This window comes from Podarcis bocagei (genome assembly GCF_964188305.1).
Source record: "Podarcis bocagei genome assembly, chromosome: 3".
Classification (NCBI taxonomy): Eukaryota; Metazoa; Chordata; class Lepidosauria; order Squamata; family Lacertidae; genus Podarcis; species Podarcis bocagei.
Genome location: NC_138127.1, coordinates 38,884,342 through 38,898,146, shown reverse-complemented (window position 1 = coordinate 38,898,146; position 13,805 = coordinate 38,884,342). Strand labels below are relative to the sequence as shown.

The 13,805-nt window shown below is 42.4% G+C and overlaps 1 protein-coding gene across 4 annotated transcripts in view; it reads right to left on the bottom strand.

Moving 5' to 3' along the window:
• Positions 1 to 12,848, bottom strand: part of LOC308583081 (uncharacterized protein) — a 145,734-nt gene extending 132,886 nt beyond the window's left edge. For 3 of the 4 annotated variants that reach the window (XR_014006033.1, XR_014006034.1, XR_014006035.1), the window contains exon 1: positions 10,642 to 12,848. The gene's annotated coding sequence lies outside the window, so the exon portion shown is untranslated. The remainder of the gene's footprint in view (positions 1 to 10,641) is intronic. The other variant, XM_081186757.1, reaches the window with a different exon arrangement.
• Positions 12,849 to 13,805: the final 957 nt, after the last annotated feature.

Below are 13,805 nucleotides of genomic sequence, written 5' to 3'. Positions count from 1 at the left end.
AGAGAAGTTGGTGACAGCATCCTAAAGATCAGAGTGTAGAAAATCTCTGTTCCCTTTCTCCTGAGAAAGGTCATTCACACAAACCCTTCCACATGTTGAAAGAAGATGTGGAAGGGTCACAGGGCAAACCTTGCCTGCCAATGGCACCATTCTCTAATGCAGTAGTTCTCCAACTTTTCTCTCTGGGCCACATTTTCAGAATAAAAATTTGCTTGCACCACACTGATTTTTTATGGATAAGAAATATATTGGAACACAGAAACAACTCCTAGCCGTGCTTCATTTATAACACAGAACCCAACTACTTTATAATATGATCATGGGCCATCTAGAAATGATAAAACAATGCATAAGAACATGAATCATTCCTAAAATATAGTTATAAACAAACCTCTTACTTATGTATCTTAAGTATGCATACAAACTCAGTGAGAGGCGTGAGCTTGCTTTTGGTGGGTAATCTCATTTATTTTAAACAATATTATCTTATTTGAGATAAACAAATCACCACATCAACACAAAGAAGTCTTTCTTCTGATCTTGCATATTTCTCAGAGTTTAAAATCCCTGTTCACAATGCCATGCCATGGAGAACTGTAGAAGAATAGCTAACACTCTTGAAGAGAGGCATGGATAGTGTTTCTGGTTGTATATCAAAGGAAGAAGAAGAAGATACTATACTATACAGGCTCTCCTGTTTTGCATACAGTAGTACATCTGGTTGCGAACGGGATCCATTCCGGAGTCCCGTTCGCAACATGAGCAGAATGCAACCCGCGTCTGCGCCGGTCGTGATTCGCCGCTTCTGCGCATGCGTGTGACGTCATTTTGCGCATCTGCGCATGCGCTAGTGGCGAAACCCGGAAGTAACCCTTTCTGGTACTTCCAGGTGGCTGCGGGACGCAACCTGAAAAAATGTATCTTGAAGCAAACGCAACACGAGCTATGACTGTACATTCAAAGAACGCTCAACCATGCATGGGCCATTTTTGGACCCAGAAGAGGGCATGACAGGGGTGTAACAGGACGTAACGGAGGTGTGGAGAGCTTATGTGTGCTCTTCCAACACGCATGAAGACCGGAACACAACGCCTGCGCAAATCGGGGGTTGCCTGTACTATACTACACTGAAATGTTTAAATGTTTCTTTGATTGTTCTTGAATCTTCCCACCACACTCACCATCCTTTCCTGCCACACCAGTGTGGAGTGCTACACACTTTAAAACCACTGTTGCAATACCTACCGTACTCATGCCAACTAGTCTGGTTCGCACATTACACTGAACTCAGGTACCAGTTGTCTCTACACACAGACAAGTGTTTGTATGAAAGGCATTTGATTTGTGCAGCTCAACTATTTGTACACACAGGTACAAAGGGTGTACATACCCTTTGAATGTAATGTGTGATTGCCACTTCATGGCGTTCAACTCACATATATATGCATAGTGCTCTTTCAGGCAATGAGTGGCCATGATTGGATCATGCAAAGAGGAGCTCTACCCATGTAAATGGGTTGGAGCCTAGACCTATCTCACATCTTCACTTCAGAATCAGTCTTGATATACTGTTATATTTACAGGGCAACTACCTGATCTGATGAGGATGTTTATAATTAGCCGTATTGTGTGAGGGTTGCATTTTTCTCTTTTTCATTTCTTTTCAACTAATTTATATTATTCTTGATAATTTTATTATTATTATTCACAGGTGTTGCCACTTCTGATTTATGCCATTATTTTAAATAAATTAGTCTGAACATTGGAAATATTTTTATTCAGCTCAAAAGTTGTGGCTGAAAAGCATAAACTAAAATGATCCAAAAAATAATATTAATCTTTAAATGAAGTAGAGACTCTATTAAACTTCAATGCAGGCTTTATTTGAGCAAATTATCCACTTGTGTGTACTTCTTTTAATTCAGAAAAAGTCAGAGAACGTGAAATGTCAAGAACATAGCAAATATTTACAGCTCTGTATGAAAATGATACAGAAGTTCCAATAGCATAAATAAAGGGTTGCAGAGCCGTGCAGGTAACTTTCAACAAAACCATTTATTGGAAAGCTCTTCTGTTAATGGATTGTTGGGTTTTTCTCCCTTAGTTAACTTAAGTGAGATTCTTTGCACGAACAAGAGCTCCCCCTCAAGGAGTAAAGTGAAAAGTTCACTTTCCCAATTGGAGATTACAAACCTAGCTTAGGTTTATCAAAGTGTCAGGGTGGTCTTAACACATGCTACTAAAGGAAAAACCTCCATGTTGTGTTCCAATGTGCAACAAGGACTTTCTGTGTATCACTGCACACACCCTAACTCAGTGATGGTAAACATTTTAGAGGCCAAGTGCTCAAACTGCAACCCAAAACCCACTTATATATTACAAAGTGCCAACACGGTAATTTAACCCGTGTATCTCATTTTTTTTCTGTGTGTTTCACGTTTCTTCTTTATGACTGCTGTTGTAATAAATAATCCTTCATAAAAGTTATTGCATTACATTCTTCATTAGATTATCTTTCCACTGATATATAATTTTATAGTATAACTCAGTGCTTTTTTTCTTAAAAAATGTTTAGGGGTACTCTCATTTTGACTCAAGAAAATCACTACCGGGGGAAAATAAATACAGTTCAAATAGGGGAAAATAAATAACAGTGAATTTCTTCTCCCGTTAAATTCACAAAATGTTTAGGGGTAAGTGTCCCCCTGCGTCCCCACAGGAAAAAAAGGACTGGTATTACTCCAAAACAAAGTGGTGATATGAGCCATCAGACCTTGGAAATATATTTTTTCCAGAAGGTTCCACAATTTTGGCCACTAGTGTACACTGGAGGGCTGTACTAAGAGCCACCCTCTCCCAATTTTTAATATGAGATAATAATGATTGTCTGTATGCACATACAAATAAATATAAATAAATAATCCCAGCCAGATAGGCGGGGTTTATTATTTTGTTATTATTATTATTTGCCCTTTCTTCGGCTGCCGTTTGATCGCAGCCTCCACGGAATGAATTTCTCTGTTGGCTTCCGCGGGAAAGCCCAGTGAACATGTAAACTCAGCAGCCCCTTCTTAAGTTGCCGTCTGAAATATATGACATAACACCATCTTTATATGCTTTCTGACCTGGAGGTTAAGCCCTGCTGAACTCAAGGTGGCTTACTCCCAAGTAGGAAAAACAGACCAGCAGGAGGCCCTGGTACATCAAAAGTCAGTGCCTGCTCAGCCCCTCGCTCGCTCGCCAGGCCCTGCTGTTGCAGGCTTTGGATGGCATGGGCGAGCCCTCTCCTCCTCCTCCTTCCCCCGCAGCACGGAAGCTATGGCTCTGCTGGAGCGATGGTGCGTGTGCCCACAGAGAGGGCTCTGAGTGCCCTCTCTGGCATGCATGCCATAGGTTCACTACCACTGCCCTAACTTGTTTGCAGCACAATTTTCCCCCTTCTCTTCCTGGAATCATTCATGCTTGTCCTCAAAATGCTCTTTAAATCTAGATTGTTTTTAGATCCTACTGCCCACAAGGGTGGTTGTGGTTACTTGATCTAAGTTTTAAAATCCTCCCCTTTATTAGTTAATCTCTACCTTTGTCTCCCTGCACATGCTAAAAGTTAATGATGAAGGAAGTGATAATTGTGCTCTTGGTAGACGCCCCCCCCCCAATGTCATTGGGAAGGTCTAGATACACAAACACATATTTCTGGAACTGCCTACATCTGTTTTAAAATGGGCACACTCTGGGTTAATGCATAATCAATCTCCTTTGAGCTTTTATTTTCTGAATGAAACTACTTTCTCAGGAAGACTTCTAAGGCCAAAAAAATGCAATAAATCTAACTAGTGTGTGGACTACATGGAAAAAAACCAAGTATTCAGTCCACATTGATCCTAAAATAAAATGTTGTGTATACACATCCTATACAGGCTTACATTCAATGGAATGTGTCTTTTCTAATTTACTTACATCTCAGTCCTGCCCATGTTTAATCTGAAGCAAGTTCTACAATGGAGCTTACTCATATGCTAGTGGACAGATGATCACGTCCGTAATTCCCACTTTCTCACATCAATGGGGAAAGCAGCTTTATAATGTGGAAGCTCTTATTTATTTACAGCACCTATATACCCTTCCCTTTAGCCAAAAAGACTGTCAGAATGGCTTACAAAAATGGCTGTCAGTTCTAAGGCAGTTCCTGCCCACAGATTCACAAGCTACAAGCACATGACACACAAGGAAAAAAAGAAAGGGAGGAAGAAGGGAAAAGCGAGCCCAAACACTAGTTCTTAAAGTTAGTTTTTAACATCACAACCAGAATCAGTGGAGGTTCTGGTTGTCTTGCTATCTGGATGAAAAGCAGGATTTTTTTCCCTTGTCAATGGGGAAGGGGTTTTATTTGGATTCAGGTAGTCAATAAATGAAACACCAGTTTGATTTTTAATAACGCTTATTTTGCTAGATGAGAACAGAAGCACCAGCATTAGAGAAGCAGGCATCTTATGGCCCATTGAGTTGCTGGCAAATTCCTTCCCAAACAGCAGCGCATCCTCCTACCCCTCCAGTCAAAGTTGCTGTTGGAATCTCCCTACTCCTGTGCTAACTTCATGCACTTGCCTAGGCAGCTATTCAATGTCTTATGTTGATGGCCTGTAAGGGAAGCCTACCACCCTTATTCGCATGGTGTGGTCCTACCCCTTTGCATGACATCATCCATTTCTACACACAGTTAATTCTTTATGTAAGATGCAGCCTAGAAGTATTTTATTATTAGCTAAGCAATTTCAGGTTACTTATACAAGGCTAACATAAAACACGAGAGAAATACTGTAGATGCCACCCTCTCCTTGTGATACAGTACAATACTTTCCCATGCATTTTCCATTACACAGACCCTCCGCTGAAGCAAAGGAGATTAGGGCTGGTGATTACAACCAGGCCAGGAGGCCAGGGCAGCTTTTGGTGCCACCTTGTTTTCCCCACAAACAGCTGACTTGGTGACAAATAAAATAATTACAGGACAGTTACCCTCCTCTCTCCCCAACGTCAATGGCAGCAAGCTTATGCTTCTATAAGAAACTGCTGAATTAGGGTAGCATGTATACTCCCTAATGCAGTGTTTCCCAACCGGTGTTCCGCGGCACACTAGTGTGCCGCGAGACGTTGCCTGGTGTGCCGTGGGAGGGAGGCGGGCGAGTCGGGCGGCGAGAGGCGGGGCGGCGGCGGCGAGGAGAGGCCGCCCAGCGCGGGGCTCTCGCCGTCTGCCTGCCTGGCTGCCTGTGTGGCGCTGACGTCACGGGGCTGTAACGTGCCCCACATAGGCACATGCGGGGCGGCGAGCGAGCTCCCTCCCACATCCCATCACCGCTCGCTTTGGCCGGCCTACTGGGCTGTCGCAGGCGGAAGGCCTGCGCATGCGCGAGGTTTTCGCGCCTTCGGGATTCCCTTCACGCCTTCCTCCTCCCGGGTCCTTGAGAGCGCAGGAAGCGGCAGCGCGAGACCGGCATTGAGCCTGGTAGGTATTGCGCTTGCCAAGGCAGTCATTTGGGAAATGAAAACTTGCAAAGCAAGCAACCAGTTCAATCTGAAGTACGTGTATGCTTAATATCCTGTATCTGAAACCTGTTCTGCCCCCTCCCCCACACTTGGTGCCATTTTCATCTACACATGCAGCAGAGTAAGTTGACCCAGAATAGTACCAATTCAGATGGCAGATGGGAGAATGACAGTGCTGAATGCTTTCCCATGTAGAACAGTCCCTGCAAATAAAAACCTAGCATATTTGGAAGAGGGATGCTAGCCTAACCATTACCTTCTATGCTGTTACTATTTTTTTTATTTTTTTTTACATAAGTAAAAAGTGACCTTTCCCCATCTGGCATGGTGGTGTGCCTCGAGATTTTTTTCATGAAACAAGTGTGCCTTTGCCCAAAAAAGGTTGGGAAACACTGCCCTAATGATGTGTTTGCAGTAATGTGGCTACAATCCTATGTGGTATTTCTTTGGGGAATAGTGCCCAGTGAATATAGAATTGTTCCACCGGATTGTACTGAATATGTTGTATGACACCTGGGGTGGAACTAGTACTGAGCACTAGCTGCAAAGTAAATGAAAGTGCAATGATTTTTCTGAAAACAATGAAAATGACTGGGGATATTACATACACTTTTATCAATATACATAAGGTCCAATAAAAACTAATCAGTCTTGCTGCTTTTGCATCTTTTATTCTGGTACAGTATCTTTCACGCTGGTATTTTTCATTCTGCACACAAAGGTCTGTTCTGCATTAGATCAATGCTTTAGTGCCAAGTTTTTAATGCAAGCTCTGAGTCTTAAAGACCAATACTTTTCTTGGCATAACATAAGGGTGTGTGTAACCACCAAATCCAAACTAACCTACCACCCCAAATGCCCTGGTGGCCTCCTGTTAAACTGACAGTGGGCGAAAAAAAGAAAGAGACAGTTCACCTCCTTGATGAAGAGTAAACTGAAAACCATATGTTCAAATTCCATCTCCCAATCCATATTCCGAACTGCACTATTGGCAGTACTTTGATCTGATGAATAAATTATTTTTAATTTATCTAAGTGAGATGGTCTGTGCATCCCTATCATTTTCCATTCTGTGTGCAAAACAGAGAGCAATTGCCACATGCTTGTAAATTGGGTTTTGTCAGTAAAATATGCTTGTTTGATACTGGAGGCATTTGCATTTTATATACTTCAATTGCCATCTGCTAATGGTAATTTAATCATTCAATAAATAAAACCAAAGAGAGCAAACATTAATGAAGAAGATGGGAGAAATTCTTAATGGGATAAATTTTTTATTTATTTTTAGAAACCACAACTGCAGCTAGTAATAAAAATTTAAAAGGATAATCAATTAAAACAAGATGACAATATTAAAAGCGGTTATATTTCTGACATATCAGCTGACTAGAGAGGCCTGGAATTCCCAAAATACAAGTCATTATTTAGCAGAGAAAAGCATATTCAGTTACATGCTGTGGGGGAAGTGCTCTGCCTCCACACTTGGGGGGTATACCAGTTGCTAGAAACCAGAGAGAGAGAGAGAGAGAGAGAGAGAGAGAGAGAGAGAGAGAGAGAGAGAGAGAGTGCCCTTTTGTTCAGGTCCTGACTGCAGGTTTCCCGAAAGCACCTGGTAGGAACAGGGTGCTGGACTAGATGGGCCACTGTTCTGATCTTACATTCTGAACTTCTGAACTGAAAGTTGGACTGTGTGGAAAGAAACTGCCTCACGAGGGACATTTCCAAGGAAGAAACAGGGTTCACAAGAAAGAACAAGCATCTCCACCTTCTACCATGTTCTTATTATCTTATCTAAAAACAGAGCTGGGATCTAATGCCTGCCTACTGAGTATCTAACTCTTCCTGTCTCAGTAAGCTGCACCCGAAGTTTCATTTTGCCATGTGAGGCCCATGTCATCTCACAGCAGTCATCTCACAGGTTTGCAACAAATCTAAGGTAGCAAGTTGCCTGTTTGCTATTCTGGACGAGTCACCAAACGCTAGAGGTTTTCAGCCCCACATCCATTATTGAACTTTCCAAATAAGGGAATAAATACCAAATGCTGCTGTTCATGGCAGAACACCCTTGTTCAGTGACCTTTTAAAAAATTCTCAGCATAACCACTTTACAGTGTTAAAAAAAAGAAGTTTGTTTTGCTGTAATGGAAGTTCGTCAAGTCTATTTGAGTTAATAATGCAATGCCATAATTTGATAGGGAGGAATAGAAAATATGGAGATTGCTTTAATTGACTTAGTTGTACTGCAGGACTTGGCTAATGTGCTTTATTCAGGAATAAGAAGTGCTATTTCCTTAGCCCCAGTCCCCACAAAGAGGTGTCGGGTCAACTTGTAAGTGCTGCTTTTTCAGAGGTGTTGTTTTTCTGTTTTCAACACAGACTCAGGAAGTGCAGTTTCCTTAGAAAGAAGGAAAGCAAAACATCTTTGTGTGTTTCAAGGGCATATGGCTTTGAAGAGGAACAGGTTGTGCATCTAGCAAACCTCCAGCCCACGCAGTCAACTTGCAACCAGAATTACATCATGCACTCATTGCCCAACTGTCCCCTCCTTGCAGCATCCAAAGCTTCATAAACTGGGAGATATTTCCCACACTATAAGGCCCAAACTAGACATGATGTTATTTACCAGAATGCTATTAACACGCATATGCATATTTGTATTATGCAATATACAGCAGCTGCCATTGGAGGCCTCTATGAGAATGGCTTGACTCCAACTGGTGCTGCTGCCAATTGATTGGCTTGAAAGAGAGAAAGCAGAGTCAGATGACTTTATTTCCCCACAGGACCCTGGCAGGGGCTGACAGTTTCCCCCCGTGAATATGCTAGACTACAGCCTCTCTCTTTCTGTCATACAGTTCAACAGAGAGTATGGCTGTGCATCCCATTGGATTAATTAGGGTCAGGGAAAGACTGCAGCATGGATAAACACCTGGTGAAAGACACAGTCTATGTATACAATGCCAGCATAAAACACAGAGAGGTTACTGTCTTCCACTGCATTTCAACTTGCAGACGGACATCCTTGTACACATCAGTACAGTTGGATGTGTTTCCAAGTTGCCTGCTGTCTGCCCATACCAGTAGGTAGAGGCTGTGGATGTCTTCACATGGCTTGAAAAGGATGTTGGAATAGCAAAATGATAACAGAATGTAACAAAATGAATCTACTCCTCCGCAACTGGATCATGTCCAAACAACCTCATCCAGTCAGGTGGAAATCTAAACAATGGATTACTAGCATTACCCAGATCCAAAAGATTCTTGCCCAAAGCACATCAATTCAGGAAAGCATCAATCAGAAAAATATGGTACAGAGGAGTAAGATTTTTCTCTTATAATGTCATGGAGGGCCACTTCTCACTCAGGCACTAAATCTGATCTACACCACTTCAGACTGCATGCAGGATTTCACGTTTGAATATTTTTCTATACTAAACAAAACAGAAGAAAAATATATCTGCAAATAGAAAACTGCATGTCAATGAGAAGAGTGCTAGACTAGTTTTCTATGTGCTGCATTCAATCAGGTAAGGTCCACCTACATTCCAGACATAGAATTACCACCCCAGTGAGATCAGTGACCATAAAGGCACAGAAGCTATTATTCATTACAAATGTTCTGCACTGTTTGGGCTGAAGCTTCAACACTATGTGCAATCACAAGAACACAGCATCCTTTAAGAAGGACATTGACAAACTGGAACATGTCCAGAGGATAATGACTAGGATAGTGAGGGGTCTGGAAACCATGTCCTCTGAAGAATGGTTGAAAGAGCTGGGTAGCCCAAAGAAGACAAATGTCAAAAGGATGCGCAATGGCAGTCTTCAAGTGTCAAAAGGGATGTCACGCACAAGACACGCAGGCTTGGTCTCTGTTGCTCAGAGGGCAAGACTAAGAATAAGTTGGTAGAAAAAGCGCAGGGTATCAGATTTAGGCTAAACATAAGAAGGACCTGCCTAACAGTATGAGCTGTTTGACAGTGGAAGATGTTGCCTCCGCAAGTGGAGGGCTCTCCTTTGCTGGAGGAATTTAAGAAGAGGCATGTCAGAAACACTATAGTTGCATAAAGCATCCTATGTTGCAGGTCATGCATGCAGCAGAGAGTTGGACTAGATGAATTCTAAGGTGTGTTCCAACCTCATAATTCGAAGAAATCTTGTTGCATTAAGAAGGAACAGTTGAATCAGCTCAAAATAAGGTTCCTTTTGTATACCAATATGGAAAGGAGTGCCCTGAAAGAAGCCAACATTTATTTTGCTTCAATTTGTAAAATTTTCTTTGTTGTGTGCTGTGTTTTCCCTGCTGTGCTCTCACAGCTTAAAGATTTGCCAAAGGCAGATGTTGACCAATATCAGACCGTAGGCTGCAGTACTAACCGCACTTACCAGGGAATAAGCCTGTGGCAATCACACAGGGTCCCCGGACATTTGATGGTCTATTGATCTCTGTGCCACCACTGTGCTCGCTTCCCCGCTGCCACCAATCCATTACTCTCGGGTACACACTGAGTCCAGACAGTTGTTAAAATTAAACCAAATAAACAAATTTATTTTATAAGCCTTAACTAGTTTATGGTTTCTCAGATAATTTTCTTGTCAGTTTCTTAACCTTCGTTTCTTTACCGGCCTATACCTTCCTAATACCTTCTGACTGATTATCTCAACTGTTTGACTGACTCCTCTTAACAGATTCTCCACTCTCTCACATCAGACTAGCCCAACCCACAGATTTATCCTCCCTCTCTCTTCTCTAACTCCAGACTGACTTCTTAACAACTCTAACTCTAACTCCTCCCCTTGGGTTCCTATAGGTTGGTCATTTTACAATTAGTTAACCCTTTCCTTATGAACCCAGTATGATGTCACACACCTAGGAGGGCAAACGCCACAAAGCCCCATTGAAGTCAGTAGGATTTCCTTCTGATTACACAGGGTTAAGATTAATAACATCAATCTTAACCATTAATCTGAATTGCTAAGATTAATCTATCACTTAAACAAAAAATTATGCCATTTTATTCCATTAGGTATCTGCTAGATTTAGAAAGCACTTAAATTTTCAAAGGTTGGGAAGAAACTACTTGAACAAAAACTGACCTTGTCTTTATATACTTCAAAGGATGAAGAAATTCTTCTTTATTTCCCCCAAAGGCTTCAAGCAAAAACTGCTTTGAGGGGGTTTTTCCCTACAATTAAGAGGTATATAAATTTTATGAAATAAATGAAATGTGTTAAGTTCTCTTCCCTCATCTTTTTGGAAAAGTTAAAAATAGCATTGCATTGCCATCTCCTCTCAAAAGATGAATAGTGTGAAGACTTTGGAGCTTGCATTAAATTAGAAACGGAAAACCTTCAGTCCACCAAACCCAACCATTTGGCCTGTGAAGTCATTTCAGGCAGGCCATGCATCCTGCCCGACACCTGACATAAGGTATGGGACAGGTAAAGGTGGGATTTGCGTAAAGGGGATTTTGAAGAGTCTTGCTGCGCATTGATTCCCAAGCACCTGGCAAAGAGCTGGCTGCCAGGCAATTGCTGCACAAAGTGCTTCTCAAATGCCCAACAGCTGGGTGTTTGTGGGTACTGGGAAACCACTGCACAAAGCACTTTTACCAGCCCTGTGCTCAGCATTTCCTAAGGCTTTGCAAAGCATTTGCATGGTGCTTCCAGCTGGTTGTCAAACATTTGGGAAGCACTGCACAGGGGACTATGACATGTGTCAATCATCTGGCACCATCATTTTGTCAGATGATTGACTGGTGGGTTGTCCCACCTGTCAAAATTGGCCACTGGGGGTTGGGCGAAGGATAAGAGTCTGGCCTGCCAGGCCAAAAAGACTCTCCTGCAGTTTGACTTCATCCCCTGAACTGCACACCACTGTCATTCAAGACAGACAGATGCCAACAATAAAAGATTAGGAGGCACTATAGCATGGCTAAGGGCAAAATTACATGTTATGAGGTAAACATGGAGTTTCTTCAAGAATGTGTGGCCAAGTTGCTGCTTCCACAGTAGACTGGTACATGAGATGGGGCATACTGTGGATCTGGGAACCATGTCTGCAGTGGCACCCCAACAATCATTCATTCCCTAGCGGGGTCAAGTCAACCTTGGTCTGATTTTCTTCTGGAATGCTTCTGAGGTGTTCCAATCATTTTTATTCATACAAATGGTCAAGTGCCACAATAAAGTTGGTGCAACCTAGTAATAAATAATATAATGATAAAAGGCATATGTGCCCAGGCACAGCTGGACATACAAAATGATAAAAATTAAAAAGTTAAAACAAAAACATGGTATTAAAACTTTTTACTCTCGATAAAACTTGGCAAGTGCCTGAAAAGGCAGGGTAAAATTGTTTCAGGGGCCAGACTCACTCTCCCAGCCTTGCTCTAATCACAGAACACCATTATTGTTAATTACTTTTTAGTTGCCATCATGGGCGTAGCTAGGATTGGGGGGGGGGCCAAGATATATGCTAGAGGGACAGAACCAAGCTATCTGTATTTTTATTTATTTACTGGATGGGGGAGCTGCCCCCCTCTTACTTAAGCCATGGAAATCTCCCTGTAGACTTCTCTTACTGCTATTTATTTTTACTATGATATCCAATAGAATGTTTGTTTCTCCGTATTTGTAAGAATTACAGAATTTCACACAAATATTTTTTAAAAAACTCACTACTTGAGGGCTCTTTTAGATACATTCTATAAATCTTTCTTTTAGATACATTATTTTATATACATTCCTAGAATTTAAAAATAAATGTATTATGTCACACTCCTTTATCACTCACTGTAGGTATTTGCATGCTTCTTTTCATTGCACTATTAAAGATTTGGGGGAAATTTTTTGAACAGCTTGAGACAAGCTCTGCAGCTTTAGTTCCTTTCTCAAGTCTTATTAGTATACAACACTCATTTACTCATATGTAAGCCCCACTGCATTTATTCACAGGTGTGTAAAGTGTGTCACACCAATGCTAAGAATTAGATTGTGTCAGGGTCAATGCCTTTCATTGTAGACATAAATAGCAAAATGATAATAATGAAATAAAAGTAACCTATAGATACCCACATATGCATCCTAGGTGCCATTCAGTCCAAGGTGCCCTGGCTGGCTCGGAAAGACACAATTTTGGCCAGGCCAAACAGTCGAATGGAGCCTGCCCTAAAATGGCTGGCCACACAGCAAGGCAGCCACTTGCTTGAACAACATTGGTGGGTAATTATTTGCAAGGGTTAAGCTGTTGGCACTGTGGGTTAAACCACAGAGCCTAGGGCTTGCCAATCAGAAGGTCGGCGGTTTGAATCCCCGCGACGGGGTGAGCTTCCGTTGCTCGGTCCCAGCTCCTGCCAACCTAGCAGTTCGAAAGCACGTCAAAGTGCAAGTAGATAAATAGGTACCCCTCTGGCGGGACAGTAAACGTTGTTTCCGTGCACTGCTCTGGTTCGCCAGAAGCGGCTTAGTCATGCTGGCCACATGACCCGGAAGCTGTACGCCGGCTCCCTCGGCTGATAAAGCGAGATGAGCGCCGCAACCCCAGAGTCGTCCACGACTGGACCTAATGGTCAGGGGTCCCTTTACCTTTACCTAAGCTGTTCTTTAGTCAACATGAAACTCATCTAAGGTATCTGTTGCTCACTTCACTCCACAACTATCTTCTTCTTACGTGCCCCAAAGCCAAAGGGTAGGAAGAGAAGAACCCTTTTGCAACTAAAAGTCGTCCACAATCTCCCATCACCATTGTGAAGCCTTGCAGGGTGCCATCACTCCGTATCACCACCATGAGGCCTCACAGGATGCTGCCCTTACTGCCACCATCTCAGCCCTGCAGGTTGTCGCTGCTACTGCTGACATGTACCACAGTCATGGCAAGTTGTTTCTGCCACTGCTGCTTCTGCTTACTAGCAGGCCTGCTGGCAGTCTAGCAGTCCCAGATTATTTGTAGTGGTACCTCAGGTTAAGAACTTAATTCATTCTGGAGGTCCGTTCTTAACCTGAAACTGTTCTTAACCTGAAGCACCACTTTAGCTAATGGGGCCTCCTGCTGCTGCTGTGCCACTGCTGCATGATTTCTGTTCTCATCCTGAACTCGAGGTACTATTTCTGGGTTAGTGGAGTCTGTAACCTGAAGTGTATGTGACCCGAAGCTTATGTAACCCGAGGTACCACTGCATTATCTATGACTGATCACTGTACTTTGGATTGTCCTAAATACCACCATTTGGTAAAGGCAAAGGGACCCCTGACCATTAGGT